The sequence below is a fragment of the Gorilla gorilla genome, chromosome 17, assembly GCF_029281585.2.
Source record: "Gorilla gorilla gorilla isolate KB3781 chromosome 17, NHGRI_mGorGor1-v2.1_pri, whole genome shotgun sequence".
Taxonomy (NCBI): Eukaryota; Metazoa; Chordata; class Mammalia; order Primates; family Hominidae; genus Gorilla; species Gorilla gorilla.
Window position 1 is genome coordinate 44920584 of NC_073241.2, and position 22706 is coordinate 44943289.

Below are 22706 nucleotides of genomic sequence, written 5' to 3' on the forward strand. Positions count from 1 at the left end.
ATTCTCTACTCTGTTCTTCTAGTATATTTGGCTATGCTTGCAGACAATACTCTTAATTACCATAGTTTTATAATAAATCATGTTGAGCAGCAGAGTAAGTCATATTGTTTTCTTTTTTCAAGAGAAAAACTTGACCCTTTGAACAGAAGCAGGATATAATATTGTATCTCTTTCATAATCAAAATACATAAAATTATGTATTCAATTTGTCATTGAGTTGCAGAAGTTTGGTTTCTTTAAGCAAAAAAATAAAAATAACTGTTAGTTTGGAAAAAAATGTTCATAGAAAAGAACTCTGCTAGCATTTTTTATTGGGATTGGATTGAATCTATAGATCAATTTGGTGAAAATTGACTTCTTTAACACATTAATATGGATTCCAAGGCTTAAATTTAGTAATTCAAGTTTTTAATTCATTTTTATGTTATGCCCTTACCATTCATTTAGGTCTCAATAACTTTTTTTAGTTTTAGATGAAATGGTGTTGCATATCTTTCATTTGACTTATTTCTAAATATTTGATATGCTTAATATTTTAAGTTAAATCATTTAAAATTAAGTTTTCTAATTGTTTACTGCAGGTATAGAGGGATGCTTTTGGGTACCTGTTGATTTTGCTAAATTCTAATAGTTTATCTGTATATTATTTTGGATTTTCAACATGTATAATTATGTCATCTGCAAATAGCATTTTTATTTTGTATTCTATTCATTATACCTTTTCTTTCTTTTGTTTGTTTGTTTGTTTGCTTTTTTTTGCCTTACTGTACTGGCTAGGACACATTACAATGTTGATTATACAGGGTGAGAGTGGGCATCCTTGTCTCATTCCCCGTTTCAGGAAGAAAGTTTTCTTTCACCGACAAAGGATGATGTTTACTAGAAAGATTTTAATACTTTTTATTAGAAAGGAAGTTCCATTCTATTACTAATTTACAAAAAAAAATTATCTTGGATGTTGAATTTTATCAAATGCATATTTCTACATCTTTTCATATAATCATATGAGTTTTCTTCTTTATCACAATAATGGAATAAATTCTAATCATTGCTTATTGGATATTAAAACAACTTTGTATTCTTGGAATAAATCCAACTTGTTTGTGATGCATTGTCATTTTTACGTAGTTGGATTTGATTTACTATTTTTTTGTTTAGAATTTGTACATCGATATTTATGAGAGGTATTGACTATACACATTCTTTTATTTCATTTAAACTTCTCTATAGCAGCATGTGTTAATACATTTGCATCACTATAAAGGAATACTTAAGGCTGGGTAATTTATAAAGAAAAGAGATTTAATAAGCTCTTGGTTCTGAAGGCTGTACAGGAAGTGTGGTGCCAGCATCTGCTTCTGGTGAGGGCCTCAGAAACTTACCATCATAGTGGAAGGTGAAGGGGGACCAGGTGTGTCACATGGAAAGAGTGGGAGTAAGCAGGGAGGAGGTGCCACACTCTTTTAAACAACCAGATCTCACATGAACTCAGAGCATGAACTCACCAATTATTGTGAGGATGGCACCAAGTCATTCATGAAGGATCTGCCCCAGTGATCCAATACCTCCCACTAGACCCCACCTCCAACATTGAAGGTCACATTTCAACATTAGATTTGGAGGGGACACACATCCCCCACCATATCATAGCAACAATAATTTAATGCTTCTCAACAAGATTCTCTTTGTACAAATAAAAATTTTGTCACCCAAATCCAAAAAAGAGAGACCTAAGATCTCAATGATTATGTATTCATCTCTAGGTGATGTTAACTGCTTTCCTAGCTCATTTATAATCCCACCTGAATATTCTATAATAGAAAAACTAGATTGTAAAGTTAATCACCATGCAAATTCTGTATATAACATAATACAGAAAAGGAAGATGGTAAATGTTTAAAATATGCAAATTAATACTTAAGAAGCAAGGATGAAAATACGCTTAGCTGCTACAATCCTCATTTCTATTAATGGCTGTGAGACTGTATTTGATACTTATAACTTTTTTCTGCTTCTCATTTCATGTTTTCTGGGCCTTCAGCCAGCACCTAAGCTAGCTGTAAATTTTTACTTAGTGCATTAATTCAAAGTTTTATTTCTGAAAGTCCTGAGTTCATACTGATTCTGTCTTTGCCAAGTTGCAGTAGATACACGTTAATTTGTATTAATGAACAAGGAAGTGGTAAGAGGTGCGCAGAAAAAAATCTTCTTACATCTAGACATTATTTTCTGATACCATTTCATAAAGTAAACCAAATCCTCACTTACTAGATAATTAGAACCAAATTCCTCAGCTAGTTTCTGTTAGTCTAGAGACATGAGGAGCCCAAAAGGGCCAGATGGTAGTCTCAACTTCCACTTCAATATATCTATTATTGTGTCTCCTGGTGGAAGCATTTCTCCCTTCGGAACTAAGACCTTTAAAACAGCAAAAGCAAACCTTTAGAAATTAAAAGCAAACATTCTGTAGTGGATTATTAGATGTGAGAGTGAGAGGAGCCATTTTCACATCTACCTCTTTATTTCCAGACCGTAGATTAGGGCACTTGGTGAAATGGCATCATATATTGGTTGCTGCCTCAAAGCATATTCTGTAGGATATTGTCCAATTTCATAAAATGTTGTCTCTTCACTGGCAGCATACTAATCTTCCTGAAGCTATCCAAGATCTCCCTCAGACTAGATGCTTCTCAGTAATAGGGTGCATGGTAAGACCAGTGAATTGCATGGCATGAGTCCATGACTGCTGTGAATTGCTTTTTTTTTTTATCAGAAGCAATATTGTGTGGGATACTTTGGTGATGAATAAGTTGTTTCCTATATCAGTGAGAAATATTTTGGGTGGAAAAATTGTGAGCAAGGAAGGTAAATCCAGATCCAAAATGAATGGTATGCCATTGCAGATTAATTACTACTATTATCAGTATTAAAAGAGTTTAATATAAACAACCGACTATCAAGTGGTTAGTTGGTCTTGCTTGGAAAGACATCACATTATCAGTCATCATACTGTTGGCAATGGTGTTAGGTTAGGCACCTGGGATGGTGTTACCAAGATCAGACTTAATGAAGGGATACGTGCTTAATGAGCTAATTCATAACCTCCATCCCTTTTGCCATGTATTTTGTACAAGGGTGGCTAGAAAAATGTGAAAACTTATACCCACAGAATGGGTCATTTTGTCAACCTGACTATTGAGATCTTTATCTGCAGAGGAAAAAAAGTAGCTTTACAATGGAAAGATGAGGCTGACCAACTGCCAAACTGATCAAACAGTATTACTAATCATGAGCAATCTGACATTGTGTGCTCTGATGTAGTGCGCTATGAACTACAGAGCATTACCCAAGAAATATCCTTGCCAAAAATGTTTCCCCTGAATCTAATTAAGCCTTTATATCTAATTTGCAATTTACAGGAATACAGGGGATAAAGGGAAAAGGAGATTGACAACAAAAGGAAACAATCAGACAAATGAAGAGTGTGGAATGATTTACAAGATAACTGCTCTTATGTCTTCCCAAAGACGATGTTATTGAAAAAAAAGAAAAGTGAGATGTTGTTCAGGCTTAAAAGAGATTTTAAAAATATAACAATCAAATGCAACTCATGACCATTGCCTAGATCCTAGATATGTTTTTAAAAGGAAAAAAAATGATATTTGGAGGCAATTGGAGAAATTTGGTTATGGACTGGATATTAGATGATATTACAAAGTTATTGTGAAGCTTCTGGGAAGTTGTAATGGTATTGTAGTTACGAAAAGCATAAAAAAAGTACTTAGGGATTAAGTTTCATGCTACTTGCAACTCCCTTACAAGCAACTCCCTTGTTTATTCATTTCAAATAAAACAAAACCCATCCATATAGATAGATAGACACACAGAAGGATAACAATATGGCAAATGTTAACACCTGTTAAATATAGGTGGTGGGTATATGTGAGGTATTTTAAATTACTTCAAAAATTCCATATGAGTAAGAAGTATGATAAAATGGGCTGGTTAAAGATGAAAATTGGAACAAACTTTCAAAATATATTCTGAAAATTTCTAGTAAAAGACAGTTAAAATACAGAAAATTTTATGGAATCTGCTAAAAACTATTTGAATTTAGAAATCAGTTCAGCAAGGTTTCAAAATACAAGATCAATATAAAATATCAATTCTATTTTTATATGTTAATGGTAAACACATCAAAACTGAAAGCAAGAGAACAAATCCGTATACAGTAGTATAAAAATGAACAAAGTACTTAGGTATAAATTTAACAAAACAAGTGCAAAATTCATACACTGGAAAGTAAAAAACATAGTTGAAAGAAATTAAATAAGATTTAAATAAATGAAAAGGCATTCAATATTCATGACTCAGAAAACTTAATATTGTTAAGACAACATGACCTACATTGATCTGCAGATTTAACTTAATTTTCCTATCAAAATCCCGGCTATTTTTCCTGCAGAAATTGACAAGCTGATTCTAAAATTTATGTGGAAATGTAAGGAATACCGAAGAGCCAAAACAATATTGAAAAAGAACAGAGTTGGAGGACTCATGCCTCCTGATTTCAAACCTTACTACAGTAGCTAATCAAGACAATGTGTTATTGCGTTAAATAAGCAAACCCAAAATGGCCCCTGTATGTTGACCCCTGTATTGTTTACTTTTTCACAGCAGGATAGGACTTTTAGCTCAAAGCCCTCTGTGCTATTCTTACACATCCAATTTCTTTGAAGATAGCAAAAATAAACATATTTTTAGGTATGTAGAGTCTGCCTGCTTTATGTAACTTGCGAAACTGCATCCAGCACCTACTAACCATAGGCAAGACAAACTCTGTAGTGGTAAAAGACCCCAAATCATTGCTATCCCTTGGAACTCTCTAACTTAGTGTCTCCCTACCTTGCTGCTGAGCAACATAGAAGTCCTTTCTTTAATTTTTCTCTTTTTCTGGACCTTGCCCTGTCCCCCTACTGCATGGTGATATTGTTCCACTGTTTGGAAAGTTTGCTCTGAGGCACTTCTGCTCACATGCAACCCTTTCAGTCACCACCCAATAAAACTTGATGTACTGTACTGCCTTCTTGTGGTCTTTTAGTTTCCTCGATTGGTCCCCAAATTCTTGAATTCAGCACAATCTGGCATAAGAATAAACATATAGATTATGGGAATAAAATTAAGGGCCCAGAAATAAACTTTTATATTTATAGTCTGTTAATTTTTGACAAGGGTACCAAGAAAATTCAATGGTAAAGAATCATCTGTATTAGTTCATTTTCACATTGCTATAAAGAACTATCTGAGACTGGGTAATTTATAAAGAAAAGAGGTTTAATTGGCTCATGGTTCTGCAGGCTGTACAAGAAGCATGAAGCTTCTGCCAAGCCCATTTTATCATACTTTTTAATCAAGGAAAGTTTCAAATATATGGAATTTTTAAAGTAATTTAAAATACCTCACATATACCCACCACCTATATTCAACAGGTGTTAACATTTGCCATATTGTTTATCTATCCGTGTGTCTATCTATCTATACAGATGGGTTTTGTTTTATTTGAAACAAATAAACAAGGGAGTTGATGTTTCTGCTCAGCTTCTGGGGAGGCCTCAGGAAACTTACAATCATGGCAGAAGGCAAAGGGGAAAGCAGACACATCACATGGCCAGAGCAGGAGCAAGAGAGAGAGAGTGGGAAGGTGCCCCACACTTTTAAATGACCAGCTGTCACAAGAACTCAGTCAATATGGTGAGAACAGCACCAAGAAGATGGTGCTATACCATTTATGAGAAACCCACCCCCATGATCTAATCACCTCCCATTAAGCCCCACCTTCAACATTGGGGATTACATTTCACCATGAGATTTGGGTGAGGACACATGTCCAAACTATAGCAAGTGTTTTCAACAAATGGTGTTAGTACAACTGGATATTCATATCCAAAGAATAAAGTTGAAACCCCAATCTCATACCACACACAAAAATTAACTTCAAATGATCATTATCCTCAATGTAAAAGCTAAACATATACAACTCTTAGAAAAAAACATAGGAGTTAATTTCAGTGACCTCGGGTTAGGCAATGATTCCTTAGATGAGACATCAAAAGCACAAGAGATAAAAGAAAATATAATAAGTTAGATTTCATCAAAACGTTTGCTCTGCAAACAATACCATCAAGAAAGTGAAAAGAATGGGAGAAAATATTTTCAAATCATATTTCTGATAAGGGACTTATAGCTAAGCTATTAAAAGAACTGTTACAACTTAATAATAAAAAGACAAATAGTACAATTTTTTAATGACCACAGGATTTGAATCAATATTTCTTCAAATGTCAAATATTCAATATACAAATGGTATGTAAATTGCCAACAAATGCCTGAAAGATGCTCAACAACTTTCTGATGGTTAATTTTATGTGACAACTTTGCTAGTCCATGATACCCAATTTTTGGTCAGACACCAGTCTAGATGTTGCTGTGAAGATATTTTTAAAATATAACTAACGTTTAAATTAGTAGAATGAATATTTTGAAGTATCCTCCATAATGTGTGTGGACCTTATGCAATCAGTTGAAGGCCTTAAGAGAAAAGACTGAGGTCTCCTGAAGAAAAAGAGATTTTTGCCTTCAAACTGCCTTTGGACTCAAGAATGCAACATCGACTTTTCCCTGTTCTTTAGTCTGCCATCATGTCCTGCAGATTTCAGACCAAGATAGGCAGATGATAGAGAGAAAAATAGATAGATAGATAGATAGATAGATAAATAGATAGATAGATAGACATAAATACAGATGTATAGATATATGTGCACATACACACTGTCTATTTGTCTTATCTTTCTGGAGAACCTGGAACATATTTTGATACCAAGAATGAAGTGGTTCCAGAGAAACAGAATCTTCATGATGAGTTTTCATGATGGGGTTTCTGGAATTGGTTCTCTAGTCCAATTAGGTTCAAAGATGCTAATGACACTATTTCCCACAGTAAAAAGAACACTGATAGTCCATGGCATTATGTGGCAAGGTCCTAGGTGGCCATGTATTGGATACGTTAGAGCATTTTTGTCAAACTGATGAGTATGAGATTGGCTGGTGGCTCCAGTTGGGCTGAACAAAATGGGGGAAAGAAAGTTTGAGATGAGGGTTCAAAGTCCTAGCTCAAGCACTACATAAATGACCTGAAAATTTCTGTGTCTGCAGTACAAGCAACCCTTATGACCTGCAGCCACAGAACTGAGACTGCTGAACATCAAACTGAGTCTCATCCTGTGAGTGTCTAAATTACAATGCAAATTAAATTCTCAAATTTATAGAGTGTCTGCTGTAAAGTGAAGGCTTTTGTGGGGAAAGAATTGGATCCTAAACACTGGAAAGGGGCTTATGGGAAAATCCTGATGAAGCTTGTGACGTTGAACCCCCTACATTCTGATTAGTCCTCTTTGTCAGTAGAAGCAGCAATTCCATCCCCATCTGAAGAGATTAACCTTGCTTTGCCTGAAGAAACTGTATAGACTCCCTGAAGGTAATTGCATTGCAAGACACTGCTGATTCCTCAGGGCCTACCCGCATCACCCCTCTTGGCTTCTAAACTTATAAGGAGACTCAAGTCCCAGCAGGCTCCTAAACCAGAAGTCCAAAGTGTCACCCATGAGCAGATGCGCTAATAAGAACTACACAATTTTTTCCAATTTATAAAGGCAGAAATCTGGGAAATATGTGTGGTGAAGGATCTTAAAGGTGTAGGATAATCATGGAAGGAACATAATGTGGCATCAGGCTGGTATGTATCCACTAAGCAGAGAGTCTGGATTCAATGTTGTAGTTCAAGGAATTAGAAAGAGCTCCAACAGTTTGGTTGGTTGGTGACTGAAATATGAACTGAAAGGTAAGCCTACCCTAAATGAAGTTGAAATGCCAGAACTGCCTTGGTACACTGTAGAGGAAGGTATCCAAGGCTTAAGGAGATTGGGACGTGGACTTATCATTTAAATCCTGTTTATGCACCTTGGAAGGGTCCAGAAGACACAACTTTCACCAAGACTGTGAGAAATAAATTTGTGAGTGAAGCCCCAACATCTTTGAAGACCTTTGTGATTCATCTTCTCTGTAGGTCAGAAACTACAGTGGGGGCCAGCTGCCTCTGAACTGGGAAACCTAATTGCAATGAATATAATTGGATCCCAAGGTGACAGGGGCCAAGTGGTGCCCTTAATTAGCAGAGGCGGAGATATATGGAAGTCATTTTAAGTATATATTTTCATTGTTTATTTTTATCATATGCTTTGACTACTAAAAAGAAAAATTAAAACTAATAACAATGGAAGATATTCTGAAATTGTGAAGATTAAAACCAAATTCAAGTTCAAGTCGTATTTGAATATGATAATCTGAATTTTGCCACCATTAAAAAGTACTATGTCAACACAAAAAGAAAGGAATCCTGTTATTAATAAAGATCAAATGGTAGCAGATTTCAACATTAGCGATTTAAAACATTATTCAAGATGTGAATAACATTTAACTGAACTGTATTCTTATTTATTTTTCTTTTCTGAAACACCTATTTTTGTTGTACTTTATAGATGGTATTTTTTCAAATAGTTAAGGAAAGGTAGAAAATAAAAAGCAAACCTGTGCAGCTCCTCACTCCACCAATATCCACTTCATTGATAAATACTTTTTATTATTGCTCATTTTAGTTATTAGATGTTAACAATATTAAATCCAATAGTACATTTATACTTCTATTTCTTGATGTATCAATTTTTATAAACAGGGTCTACTGAGTTCCCATGTTGAAAGTTGAAGGAATAGCTCAATTTTCACTGGCTTCTAACTTTTCTCCTCTTCCAAATTTTATTCGTGCTGTTATTTTGCTTGTTGTATTTCTGCTTGTGTTTTCCTTTATAACAATGAATAATAAACATCAAATATATTTGTGATCCACTGATTTAAGCAGAAACTTTTAATAGGTTTAATATCATTATTGTCTATCCACTTGAAAAATAGACAACTTAAAATCAAGGAATACAAAGCCAATATTACCAGAAGCATTTATTTTTAAAAAAACATATGAGATGCATAGCAGCCTGACAATGAAGTCTCAATTGCATTTGCATAGCTGTTTTATGCATTGCTTATTATAAAATTCATAGCCAAGAAGGAATGTAAAATTGAGTAATTTTGGTATTAAATGAATGATGTTTTAAAATTGTTTTAATTTTACATATTTTTACAGCTATTTGTTTCATACCTGAGAAAAAGTTAAGGCAACCTGAATAAATGAGGAAAAGTCTTGAAGGTCGATGTGACACTGTGGTGCCAGTATTAATTAGCATTTCTAAGATGTGGTAATGACATCCAAACAGCTAATGAAAAACGTTGTATGCATGCCCCTGCTCCTCAGATCTGTGAACCAGATTACTAAGAAAAAAAGCTGGTTTTATTCAGAATGGTGGTGTCTTTTCTCCTCCCAGGAAACAAATGGTTCTGGAAGGTGGGTGTTTCCAGACAAAATGGACTTTTCCTGCTTTGCTTTTCTCTACTTGAGACTCAGAAATTCAATCAGAAGCGTGAATTCTGCTTTCCCAGGAGGCTCAATGCTAACGGTTTTCAAACTTTACTTGAGAAATGGTCCCAAGGAACAAAAGCACCTAGAAGCAGTCATGGCATGTGTTTCCATGGGTTATTAAAGGGATAATCTGGCAAAGCAGTGCTTCACTTAATTGGGATACCACGAGCATAGGAGAAAAAGTTACACCTGGCCCTCCCTTCTCCCCCGTCTTCATCTTCACTCTGCTTTATGACTTAGTCCTGTACTACAGCCATGCCATCTCTAATAATCAGTGTTTCATTTACCCATTCCTCATGCCTTAGTTTCTAATTCACTAAATTATTATCCTTTCTGATTTTAAATCTATTAGTAAATTGTGCTTCAAAAGATACAAAAGTGCGTGTACTTTCTACAGTCAGTGAAACAACACAAAAACAAGAAAACCCTGGTAAGTTCTGTCCCCAACTCCTCCCATCCACCCCCCCTTGGGGACATAGTATTACTAGCTTGGTGTGTGTCTTTTTTCACCCCTTTCTCCATATATAAGAGGGATTTTTACTTAAATAAGACTATTACTTAGCATCTTTTCTTATTTCAAAATTCATGGTGGATATCCAGGCAAATGTATGGACATGGAGCTAACTCATTTTTAAAATAACTGCATATATCAGTCACTATTTAACAGCCATTCTCCCCTGCTTCTCTGTGAAAATGACCTGATTTTATTTAGGTATTAAGTGACCAGCAATGTGCTCAGGTGAGGTCAGCCTCTCCTTAGTCCCAAAGACTAGATGATAGACCAATCATCACCATAGTAACCCCAGTCATGGTAACTCCATTCCTTTGTTTCTTTTTATATAAATTTTATGAAGTATAATATTAATACAGAAAAGTACGTAAACATCGATTACTTTTGACCAAGCATCAATCCCATATAAACGTTACACAGATCAAGATATGAAACATTACCTGCATCTCTGAAGCCTACCTCAGGGATCACTGTCCTCCAAAGTAATCAGCATTTGATGTCTATAGATTAAACTTGCCACTTTTCACATTAGATAATTGAATCGTACAATATCTAACCTTTCATATGTTTTTTTATTTTTTATTTTTTGAGATGGAGTCTCACTCTGTTGCGCGGGCTGGAGTGCAGTGGTGCTATCTCGGCTCACTGCAACGTCCTCCTCCCCGGTTTAAGGGATTCTCCTGCCTCAGCCTCCTGAGTAGCTGGGATTACAGGTGCCCACCACCATGCCCAGATAATTTTTTTTTTGTATTTCTAGTAGATATGAGGTTTCACCATGTTAGCCAGGATGGTCTCGATCTCCTGACCTAGTGATCCACCTGCCTCAGCTTCCCAAAGTGCTGGGATTACAGGCATGAGCCACCGCACCTGGCCTGTATCTTTATTTTGTTGTTCAACATTGTGTGTGTGATGTTCACCCATGTACTTATAGTAGTAATTTTTCACTGCTGTATAATATCCCATTGTGTGACTATAATACAACTTATCTATTCATTCTGTTATTAATAGAAATTTGCTTGTTTCTAGTTTGGGGCTATTACAAACAATGCAGCTATGAATATTCTTGTTCACGTCTTTTTGGGGTATGTATTTATGCATTTCAATTGAGCATACATCTAGGAATAAGAATTACTCAATTCATAAGGTAGGTATATGGTCAGCTTCGTAGAAACTGTCAAAGAGTTTGCTAAAGTGTTTGTACCAATTTACATTCCTACCAACACTATGTAAAACCAGCAGTGACTCCACATCCTCAATAACACTTGTTATTGTCGCTATTGTTTATTTCATTTTAGTCACTCTTGTGAGTATCTCATTTTGGTCTTATTTTCTTTCTCCAATGCCTAATGATATTGAGCACCTTTTTATATACATATTGTTCATTTGGATGTTTTTATAACGCACCTGTTCAGTCTTGTAAATTTTTTATAAAGCTGTCTGTTCTTGTTGATTTGTCTGAATTCTTTATATACCTAGAAACAAAATATTTTTTCAAATATATGTATTAAATATATTCTACTCTATGGTCTACATTTTCACATTGTAATACTAAAGTTTTAAATTTTAATAAAATCCAACTCATCAATCTTTTCCTTTATAGTTAGTGTATTTGTGTTTGGTTTAAGAAAGGATACTGACCTTGAAGAGATTCTTCTACAGTGTCTTCTAGTAGCACTTTTTGTTTTAATTTTTTATTTAGCTATATACTCCAGCTGGAAGTGCTTTTCCTATTTGATGCGATGGAGGTCACAATTCATTTGTTTATTTATGGATATCTAATTGTTCTAACATTAAATATTGAAAAGGCCATCCTTTCTTCCAATATGCTGCAGTGATACCTTTGTCATGAATCCAGTGCTTGTAAATATGCAAGTCTATTTCTATACTCTCTTTTTTGTTCCATTGTTTTATTCATATATCCATGTGTGGATGCCTTACCATGTTAAATATTAAAATGTTCAAGTAAGTTTTCATATCTGGTATTGGAAGACCAGATAAGTAGTCTATAGGAAACACTTTAGAATTAAGTAAATAACATGTTTCTCATCAAAATTTCCTCATATATATATGTATATATAGCATGATTAATGATTCCTAACTAATCTTATCTTTACTACGTTGGTTGCAAAATGATACTTTTTCAACTCTGGCACCCAAGTAGGAGGTCTTTGTAATTTATTTATTTCCCTTCGTCCTTCCCATCTAAGAGTCTGGCAGTTGTCTTCAGCTGGGGACCCTAAGTCTGGAAATAAGTCTAATAAATTCATTTCAGGTCTTCTATCCTCTGGTGATAGGAATTAACAAAGAACCAGTCACCAAGCCAACGTGAGCTCATGATTCTCCGTTGCACTATTTTCCTTTTTTTTTTTTTTTTCAGTTAGTTTTAGGCATGATTCTTAGAAAGACCATTCTACTGGATTTTTAACTTTTTATCCCAATCTGACAGTTTTTGCTCTTTGACAGTCCTTAAGACTGTTCCTATTTAGCTTACTATTTGATATGCATGACTTTATTCTTTGATATTTTATAGTTGCTACTTATAGTTACCACTTATTTAACTTTGCTTCCCCTTTTTCCATGTTCTTACTTTTTTGGGGCATTGTAGAGTGTCTATTTCTTCCTTCTTTCTAACCCTTGCTAATTTTGGAAATTTCCTAATGCTTCAAAAATACACAAATGTTTATTTTATGTTTATGACAATCATAACTAAAAATATATTTCTCCATTTTATAAACATAATCATATACCTTATCAAGACAGCTTACTTGAATATTGCTTCCCAAATCCCATCAAGGTGAATTTTTAGATAAATTACATCTCCACTCTCCTCCCACCCTTAAGAAAATTTATCTTAGCTTCTCCCCACTCTCTGTACATTTTGCCCCATACAGGTTTTATTTGGGTAATTAAAAACATTCAGTTCTGGCCGGGGGCAGTGGCTCATGCCTGTAATCCCAGCACTTTGGGAGGCTGAGGTGGGCAGATCACTTGAGGTCAAGAGTTCGAGACCAGTCTAGCCAAAACATGGCGAAATCCTGTCTCTACTAAAAATACCATTAGCTGGGCATGATGGCACATGCCTGTAATCCCAGCTACTCAGCAGGCTGAGGCAGGAGAATCACTTGAATCTGGGAGGGGGAGGTTGCAGTGAGCCAAGATCAGGTCACTGCACTCCAGCCTGGGCGACAGAGCAAGACTTCGTCTCAAAAACAAACAAACAAACAAACAAACAAAACAAACAAAAAAACACTTAGTTCTATCCTATTATTTAGTTTTCTTTTTTAGATGATTCTGTATTAGCATTTTTATTTATTTTATTTTATTTCAATTTTTCCGTCAACTGTTATTTTAAGTTCCAGGGTACATGTGCAGGATGTGCAGGTTTGTTACATAGAAAAACGGGTGCCTCTGTGGTTTGCTGCACAGATCAGCACATCACCTAGGTATTAAGCTCAGCATCCATTAGTTACTCTTTCTGATGTTCTCACTCCCAGTCCCCCCTCCGACAGGCCCCAGTGTGTGTTGTTCCCCCTTGATGTGTCCATGTGTTGTCATCGTTCAGATCCAACTTATAAGTGAGAACATGCGGTACTTGGTTTCCTTCCTTCTTTCCTTCCTTCCTTCCTTCTTCTTTTTTTTTTTTTTTTTTTTTTTTGACAGGGTCTCACTTTGTTGCCCAGGCTGGAGTTCAGTGGCACGATCTCGGCTCACTGCAACATTTGCCTCCCAGATTCAAGCAACCCTCCTGCTTCAGCCTCCCCAGTAGCTGGGGCTACAGGTGTGTGCCACCACACCTGACTAATTTTTGTATTTTTAGTAGAGGCGGGGTTTCACCATGTTGGCCAGGGTGGTCTCAAACTCCTGTCCTCAGATGATCTGCCTGCCTCCACTTCCCAAAGTGCTGGAATTGCAGGCGTGAGCCACCACACCCAGCTGGTATTTGGTTTTCTGTTCCTGCATTAGTTTGCTGAGGATAACGGCTTCCAGCTCCATCCATGTCCTCGCAAAGGACATGGTCTCATTTCTTTTTATGGTTGTAGAGTATTCCATGGTATATAGGTGCCACATTTTCTTTATCCAGTCTATCATTGATGGGCATTTGGGTTGATTCCGTGTCTTTGCTATTGTGAAAAGTGCTGCAATGTATGTAAGTGTGCATGTATCTTTATAACAGAATGATTTCTATTCCTTTGGGTATATACCCAGTAATGGGATTGCTGAGTCAGATGGTGTTTCTGCCTCTAGATCTTTGAGGAATCACCACACCATCTTCCACAACGGTTGAACTACTAATTTACACTCCCAACAACAGTGTAAAAGCATTCCTTTTTCTCTGCAACCTCACTAGGATCCATTGGTTCTTGACTTTTTAATGATAGCCACTGTGACTGGCGTGAAATGGTATCTTATTGTGGTTTTGATTTGCATTTCTCTAATGATCAATGATGTTGAGCTTTTTTTCATGTTTGTTGACTGCATGAATGTACTCTTTTGAGAAGTGTCTATTCATGTCCTTTGCCCACTTTTTAATGGGGTTGTTTCTTTTTATCTGGTAAGTTTGTTTAAGTCTCTTGTAGGCTGTGGATATTAGACCTTTGTTAGGCGGATAGATTGCAGAAATTTTCTTCCATTCTGTAGGTTGACTGTTCACTGTGATGATGGTTTCTTTTGTTGTGCAGAAGCTCCTCAATTTAATTAGATCGTATTTGTCAAATGTTGCTTTTGTTGCAATTGCTTTTGGTGTTTTCATCATAAAATCTTTACCTGTGCCTATGTCCTGAATGGTATTGCCTAGATTTTCCTCTAGGGTTTTTATAGGTTTGGGTTTTCCATTTAAGTCTTTAATCCATCTTGAATTACTTTGGATATAAGGTGTAAGGAAGGGGTCCAGTTTCAATTTTCTGCTTATGGCTAGCCAGTTCTCCCAGCACCATTTATTAAATAGGGAATCCTTTTCCCATTGCTTGTTTTTGTCAGGTTTGTCAAAGATCAGATGTTTGTAGATGTGCAGTCTTATTTCTGAGTTCTCTATTCTGTTCCATTGGTCTATGTGTCTGTTCTTGTACCAATACCATGCTGTTTTGGTGACTGTAGCCTTGTGTATAGTTTGAAGTGAGGTAGCATAAGGCTTTGTTCTTTTTTTTTAGGGTTGTCTTGGCTATTCGGGCTCTTTTTGGTTTCATATGAATTTTGAAAGATTTTTTTCTAATTCTGTGAGAATTTCAGTGGTAGTTTAATGGAAATAGTATTGAATCTGTAATTTACTTTGGAAGTATGGCCATTTTCATGATATTGATTCTTCCTGTCCATGAACATGGAGTGTTTTTCCATTTGTTTGCGTCCTCTCTGATTTCCTTGAGAAGTGGTTTGTAGTTCTCTTTGAAGAGGCCCTTCACTTCCCTTGTTAGCTGTGTTACTAGGCATTTTATTTTCTTTGTAGCAATTGTGAATGGGAGTTCATTCATGATTTGGCTCTCTGCTTCCCTGTTGCTGGTGTATAGGAATGTTAGCAATTTTTGCACATTGATTCTGCATCCTGAAAATTTGCTGAAGTTGCTTATCAGCTTAAGAAGCTTTCGGGCTTAGACAATGGTTTTTTCTAGATATAGGATCATGTCAGCTGCAAACAAAGATACTTTGACTTCCTCTCTTCCTATTCAAATCTTTCCTTTGCCTGATTGGCTAGGGCAGAACTTCCAATACTCTGTTGAATAGGAGTGGTGAGAGAGGGCATCCTTGTCTTCTGCCAGTTTTCAAGGGGAATGCATCCAGCTTTTTTCCATCCAGAATGATGTTGGTTTTGGGTTTGTCATATATGGCTCTTACCATTTTGAGGTATATTCCTTCAACACCTGGTTTATTGAGAGTTTTTAACATGAAGGAATGTTAAATTTTACCTGAGACCTTTTCTGCATCTATGAGGTAATCATATAGTTTTTGTCTTTAGTTCTGTTTATGTGATGAATCACATTTATTGATTTGCATATGTTAAACCAGCATCCCAGGGATGCTGTCAAGTTGGTCATGGTGGATAAGCATTTTGATGAGCCGTTGGATTCGGTTTACCAGTATTTTATTGAGGATTTTTACATTGATGTTCATAAAGGATATTGGCCTAAAGTTTTCTCCTTTTTTGTTGTATTTCTGCCAGGTTTTGGTATCAGGATAATGCTGGCCTCATAAAATGAGTTAGGGAGGAGTCCCTCCTTTTCAATTTTTCAGAATAGTTCCAGTAGGAATGGTACCAGATCTTCTGTGTTAGAATTCAGGGGTAAATCCATTGGGTCCTGGGCTTTTTATGGTTGGTAGGCTATTTATTACTGCCTCAATTTCAAAACTCATTATTGGTGTGTTCAGGGATTCAATTTCTTCCTCGTACAGTCTTGGGAAGTGTATGTGTCCAGAAATATATCCAATCTTCTAGATTTTCTAGTTTATGTGCATACAGGTGTTTATAATATTCTGATTGTTGTTTGTATTTCTGTGGGATCAGTAGCGATATTCCCCTTAACATTTCTGATTGTGTCTATTTGATTATTCTCTCTTTTCTTCTTTGTTAGTCTAGATAGTGGTCTATCTATTTTATTAATTTTTTTTCAAAAATACAGCAGCTATGCTGCATTGTGGGGGACTCCTCCTTTTCTGGACAGCCTGGACTCTCTGAAGCCAGCAGGCTAGAATGGCTGAGTCGACTGAACAATAGTGACAGTGGTCGCCCCTCCCCACTAGAACTTGGTCCATCTCAGGCAGTCTCTCCAGCCTGGTGTAGCTGGCTGGCTGGAATTCCAAGCCAGTGGATCTTAACTTGTGAGGTGTTGTGGAAGCTGGGCATGCAGAATGATGCTGCTTGGCTTCCTGGATTCCACCCCATTTCTAGGGTAACGTACAGATGAATCTCCCACCTCACCGGGATTTCCGGGGCTGGAGTATGTAAAACTCCTGGGTCTCTGTGTGTGCCTGAGCGGCTGCTCTGCCAAGATTCTGGGCAACGCTGTGGATCAGAGCCAAGGCCCTGGTAGTATGGGCTCACAAGGGGATCTCTTGATCCATGGTTTGCAAAGATCCATGGGAGAAGTGTGGTTTCCTGGGCAGGGTTGCACAATCACTCACCACTCCCCTTGGTTGGGAGCAGGAGTTCCTTTGGCTCTGTGCTGCTCCCAGGTGGCTTGTTGCCCCACCCCGCCTTTCTTCATTCTCTGTGGGTCAAGTTGTCCACCTAGTCAGTCCCAATGCAGGAACCTGGGTATTTCCGTTGAAGGTGCTGAATTCACTCGCCGTTTTCATTCTTCTCCATGACAGCCATGGACTGCAGCTTCTTCTAATCTGCCATCTTGGACCCTCACACAATATGCTCTTTTTCTTTCAATATTTTCATTACAATCATATATATGTGTATATATATTTATTGTGCACCTTTATGTTCTGTCCTCATCATTCCCTATCTTGAGATCTATGTTCTGATTTAATTGCACTCAGTCAGTTTTAATTTCACTTGATTTAATTGCATGCTTCAGTAAGTTCCTTGGATACGGTATTTGGGCAGCATAAAATATGTATATTGGCTTATCTGAAAATGCCTTTTATTCTGGAAGAGATGAAATATAGCTCTGATGTATAATGGTTTTTTTAGATCTGTTCTCTTTTCAACTAGTGTTACCAATGAGAAGTCTGACATTAGTCTGTTTTTTCTCCTTCTGTGTAGTATCCAATGTGTTCTCTTTAACTTGGAGTTCAGAAGTTTTACTAGGGTGTGTGCGTGTGTGTGTGACCATTAATCCTGATGGGATTCATTCTGTCCTTTCATTATATTCTCAATTTTTTCCCTTCAAATTAGAAAAAAGAATTCTTCCTGTTAATTATTCTTCTCTGTGTATTACTTTTTCATCTTTGAACATCCTATTCCTTGAATATATAGTCTCCCAGGCTTCATCTTTTCATACCTCCTATCTTTCCTCCCACAGTTTTCATCTCTTTATATTTCTACCTTATCTACTAGTATTTCTTTCAATTGATCTTCAGATCACTACTGGTTTTTTCAGGTCAAATACAAATTTTTATTTTAGCTGGTTTTCTTAGATGCTCTAGTTGTTTTACCACGAAAGTAATTTTAAAGTATTTTTTCCTGCTTTTCTATTAGCTAACTGTACTGAGAGTCAATTTGATATACCTCTGGTTTCAAACACTTCTTATGTGATTTGTTTTTTGAAGCTGGTTATGGTTTGGGATTGCCTCACTCAAGCCCTGAGGGTCTCTGGAGCAGTGTCAAACAATTAATAGTGGAAGATACAGAAAATTCTATTATCATAAATAGGTGGTTAAAATAAACCTTGTCTGAATCCAAACACCCACTTAAGACAGAAGGAAGAACCCTCTTTGCTGTCAGGCCTTCCTAAGAATAAGATGTAGCTTTTCCTCAACAATGGACACTAAATAACTCAGTCACTCAATAGACTTTCCTTCAATGGACTTGAGTGAGCAAAGGCTGACAGATCCTTCTAGGGTAACAGGAATACAAATAGTGTTAGAGACATCTGGACCCTCTGAAATCACACGATCTGGTTTTTAATCTCTGGCCTCAGTGACAATCAAGCACTCTACTCTGAAGGTAATTTACCTTCTTCCTGAGATCCTGTTAGACTCTACAGCTTCATACGTGTCCTAGGTGCTCCGCTAGCTTTCATCCTTTGCTGAAGTATCCCTACAGAAAAGGAGTTAAGAGGGAGTTGAAGTCAAAGGTACGTGTTTAAGTTACCATCTTCATGGGACTCCATCACTGAACTTTCCTTCCTGCCATAATTGTCTACTTTCTCTTCTTGTCAATCTGAGCAGCTCCAAGCTCTTTAGATCTCAGTTTTCTACTGATTTCCCATATCACTTCTCCAGCATTTGGGATCAGAGCCATAACCAAACTTCCTGGGCCCCAGTTACAGAATCAGGAAGGTGGCTATGCAGATATCCCTCCTCCCTCCCTGTTCCACACTGTCTAGAGTGCAAAGGCATCTTTCCTTCTGCCAGTGCCTTTTTGCCCCGAGCCATTGTTTATCCCTTTTTCCTTGTTTTACTTTCTCAATCTAGATGCTGAAATATTTATTTTGGTTATTTTTCATTAGGTTTCTGGATATCCTCTTACTTTATTTTTCCCCATTGTCACTCTCAGGGAAGCCCTTTAAACTCCCTTCTACTTAAAGTCAACTTGATACCTTTTTAAAGAAACATACCTGACAGAGGATCACATGAGGTCCCATCCTCAAAGACCTCACTGTCCGATGGGGGAATTGGGAAAATAGACTCCTTCATTACGGTATTATAGATGTTATGACATGTAGTGGGTTGAATAGTGCCCCCCCACCACAAAATTCATGTTCAACTGGAACCTCAGAATGTGATCTTTGTCTGGGAATAGTAGCTCATGCCTATAATCCCAGTGCTGAGGGAGGCCAAGGTGGTAGAATCACTTGAGGCCAGGAGTTTGAGAACAACTTGGACAACTCAGTGAGACCTCATCTCTACCCAAAAAAAACTATCTGGGGCCAGGTGTGGTGGCTCATGCCTGTAATCCCAACACTTTGGGGGGCCAAGGCAGGCGGATCACAAGGTCAGGAGATTGAGACCATCCTGGCCAACATGGTGAAACCCCGTCTCTACTAAAAATACGAAAATTAGCCAGGCGTGGTGGCGCGCACCTGTAATCCCAGCTACTTGGGAGGCTGAGGCAGGAGAATTGCTTGAACCCGGGAGACGGAGGTTGCAGTGAGCCAAGATCACGCCACTGCACTCCAGCCTGGCAACAGAGTGAGACTCCATCAAAAAAAAAAAAATTATCTGGATGTGGTGGCACAATACTCCTAGCTGCTTGGGAGGCTGATCAGGGAGGATCACATGAGCCCAAGAGTTCAAGGCTGCAGTGAGCTAGGATCACAATACTGGACTCTTGCCTGGGCAACAGGGCAAGACCCTGTCTCTAAAAATAAAACTTAAAAAAGCGATCATATATGGAAATGGGTCTTTTTAAATGTAATTACATAAGATCAGTTCACACTTGATACTAACAAATACTAGTTTGTATTTGCCACCCCAGAATCCATTCTTCCCCTTTGCTCCCCCACCTTTCTTTCCAGTATGGCACCTGGCTGCCCATCCACGCACCGCATTTCCTTGCATTCTGAGCTGCTTGGTAGGGCCATGTGATCAAGGTCTCACCAATGAAATATGAGTGAACTGATGTGTGCAAATAAGATATCATTTCCTTAAAAGAATGCTTGGCTCTCTACTTTTTTTTCTTCCCTTTTTCCTGCTAGCTGACCAGGTATGTAGTACTGTAAATCAGCTTTTACCATACAGAGGAGGATGATACACTATATTCTAGAACAGCACTGTTTCATAGAAATGTAGCGTGAGCCACAAATGTAATGTAAAAATTTGTAAGCTTTAAAAAAATACAAAGAAATGGATGAAATTAAATTTAATAACATTTTTAACTCAGTACCTTCAAAATATTATTTCAAAATGCAATCAATAGAAAACTATTAATGAGATTGATTATGCCTTTTTTTATTCCCACTAATCTTTTAAATACAACATTTATACTTACAACATATCCTAGTTTGGACTAGCTACATTTTAAGAGCTGAATAGCCACACGTGGGCGTTGGCTGCCATATTGGATGGAGCAGCTCTGGAGCATGGCAGAGCATCATGGTAGGAGGAAGTTGAGTCCATGGTGCAGACCCCTCCCCCGTGCAAGCTCCCCTGAACTATCTAACTATGGCTATTATATACAAAAACAAACTTTTACCTTGTTGGGGCCAGTGGGTTTTTTTAGTTTCTTTATTATAGAAGGTTAGCCTGTATCTCACACTTACTTACACTTAATTTCATTCCTGTAGCAATACTAATATAGTACCTCATTGAAAATGCCTTTGTTCAAGGCAGCTAGAAGGTTTATACAATATCTAAAATGTAAGGAATTATAACTGAAAATCTCTGGTAATATAATGCTTGAAAAAGTGCCTGGAGGACCAGAGATTTCATAATAAACTATGTCTCACTTCCATCTATTTTTTATTTTTTAGCTGTCTGTTGATGCGTCCATTGCTTCTCTCTCATATTTTTCTTCGGAACCCTTGTGTTTTATAGGAACTGTTTATGACTGAATTAAAAGATGTTATGTACAGGATATATTGTAGGTGCAATAAAAACTCAAAGGACAGAAAGTGAAGTACAAATAAAGTTAAACTAGAAAGAAGTTAGTTGTATCAAATTAGGGAAAATTTAATTGTTAAAAGAGAAAATCATACAAGCACATAATTGCATTTTCAAGAATATTTAAAATTTCTGCTATATGCTAGACATTGAATTAGACAGCAAAAATTCAAAGATGAGTATTACACGGATCCATCCTCAAAGACCTCACTGTCCGATGGGGGAAATGGAAAAATAGACTCCTTCATTATTACAGTATTACAAATGTCATGACATGTAGTGGGTTGAATATTGTGCCGCCATAAAATTCATGTCGAACTGGAACCTCAGAATGTAATACTGTCTGGGCACAGTAGCTCATGCCTATAATCCTAGTGCTGAGGGAGGCCAAGGTGGCAGAATCACTTGAGGCCAAGAGTTTGAGAGCAGCCTGGGCAACACAGTGAGACCTCATGTCTTCCAAAAATTATCTGGGCATGGTGACACACATCTGCAGTCCTAGCTGCTTGGGAGGCTGATTGAGGAGGATCACATGAGCCCAAGAGTTCAAGGCTGCAGTGAGCTAGGATCATACCACTGCACTCTCACCTGGGCAACAGAGCAATATCCTGTCTCTAAAAATAAAAATTAAAAATTTTTAAAAAATTGTGATCTTATTTGGTAATGGGTCTGTGTAAATGTAATTACTTAAGATCAGGTCACACTTGATAGGCCCTAAATCTAATGACTGGTGTCCTTATAAGGAGAGGAGATGACACAGAGACACACAGAGAGGATCATGTGAAGACAGAGGCAGAGATTAGAGTGATGCATTTGCAAGCCAAAGAACATCAAGGGTTGTCTGGGACACCAGGAGCTACAAGAGGCAAGGAAAGAATGTTCCCTAGAGTCTTCAGAGAGACACTGTGATTTTGGACTTCGAGCATCTAGAACTATGAGAGAACAAATTTCTTATGTTTTTTGAGACAGAGTCTCACTCTGTCACCCAGGCTGGAGTGTGGTGGCATGATCTCAGCTCACTGCAAAGTCGTTCAAATGATTCTCATGCCTCAGGCTTCTGAGTAGCTTCAATTACAGGCATGTGCCACCACTCCTGGCTAATTTTTGCAGTTTTAGTAGACATGGGGTTTCATCATGTTGGCCAGGCTGCTCTCAAACTCCTGGCTTGAACCAGTCTACCCGCCTTGGCCTCCCAAAGTGCTGGAATTACAGGCATGAACCACCGCGCCTGGCCAACTTCTTCTGTTTTAACCACCCAGACTTGTAGTAGTTTGTTGTGGCCATTCTGGAAAACCGATGCAAGGTAAAATGAAGCAGTGACCTTGGGGAGCACATAGGAGGAGCACCAACTTGGACTGGGCACCGAGAAAGATTTGTAGGTGGAGAGGACTGAGTCTTGAGACATGAGTA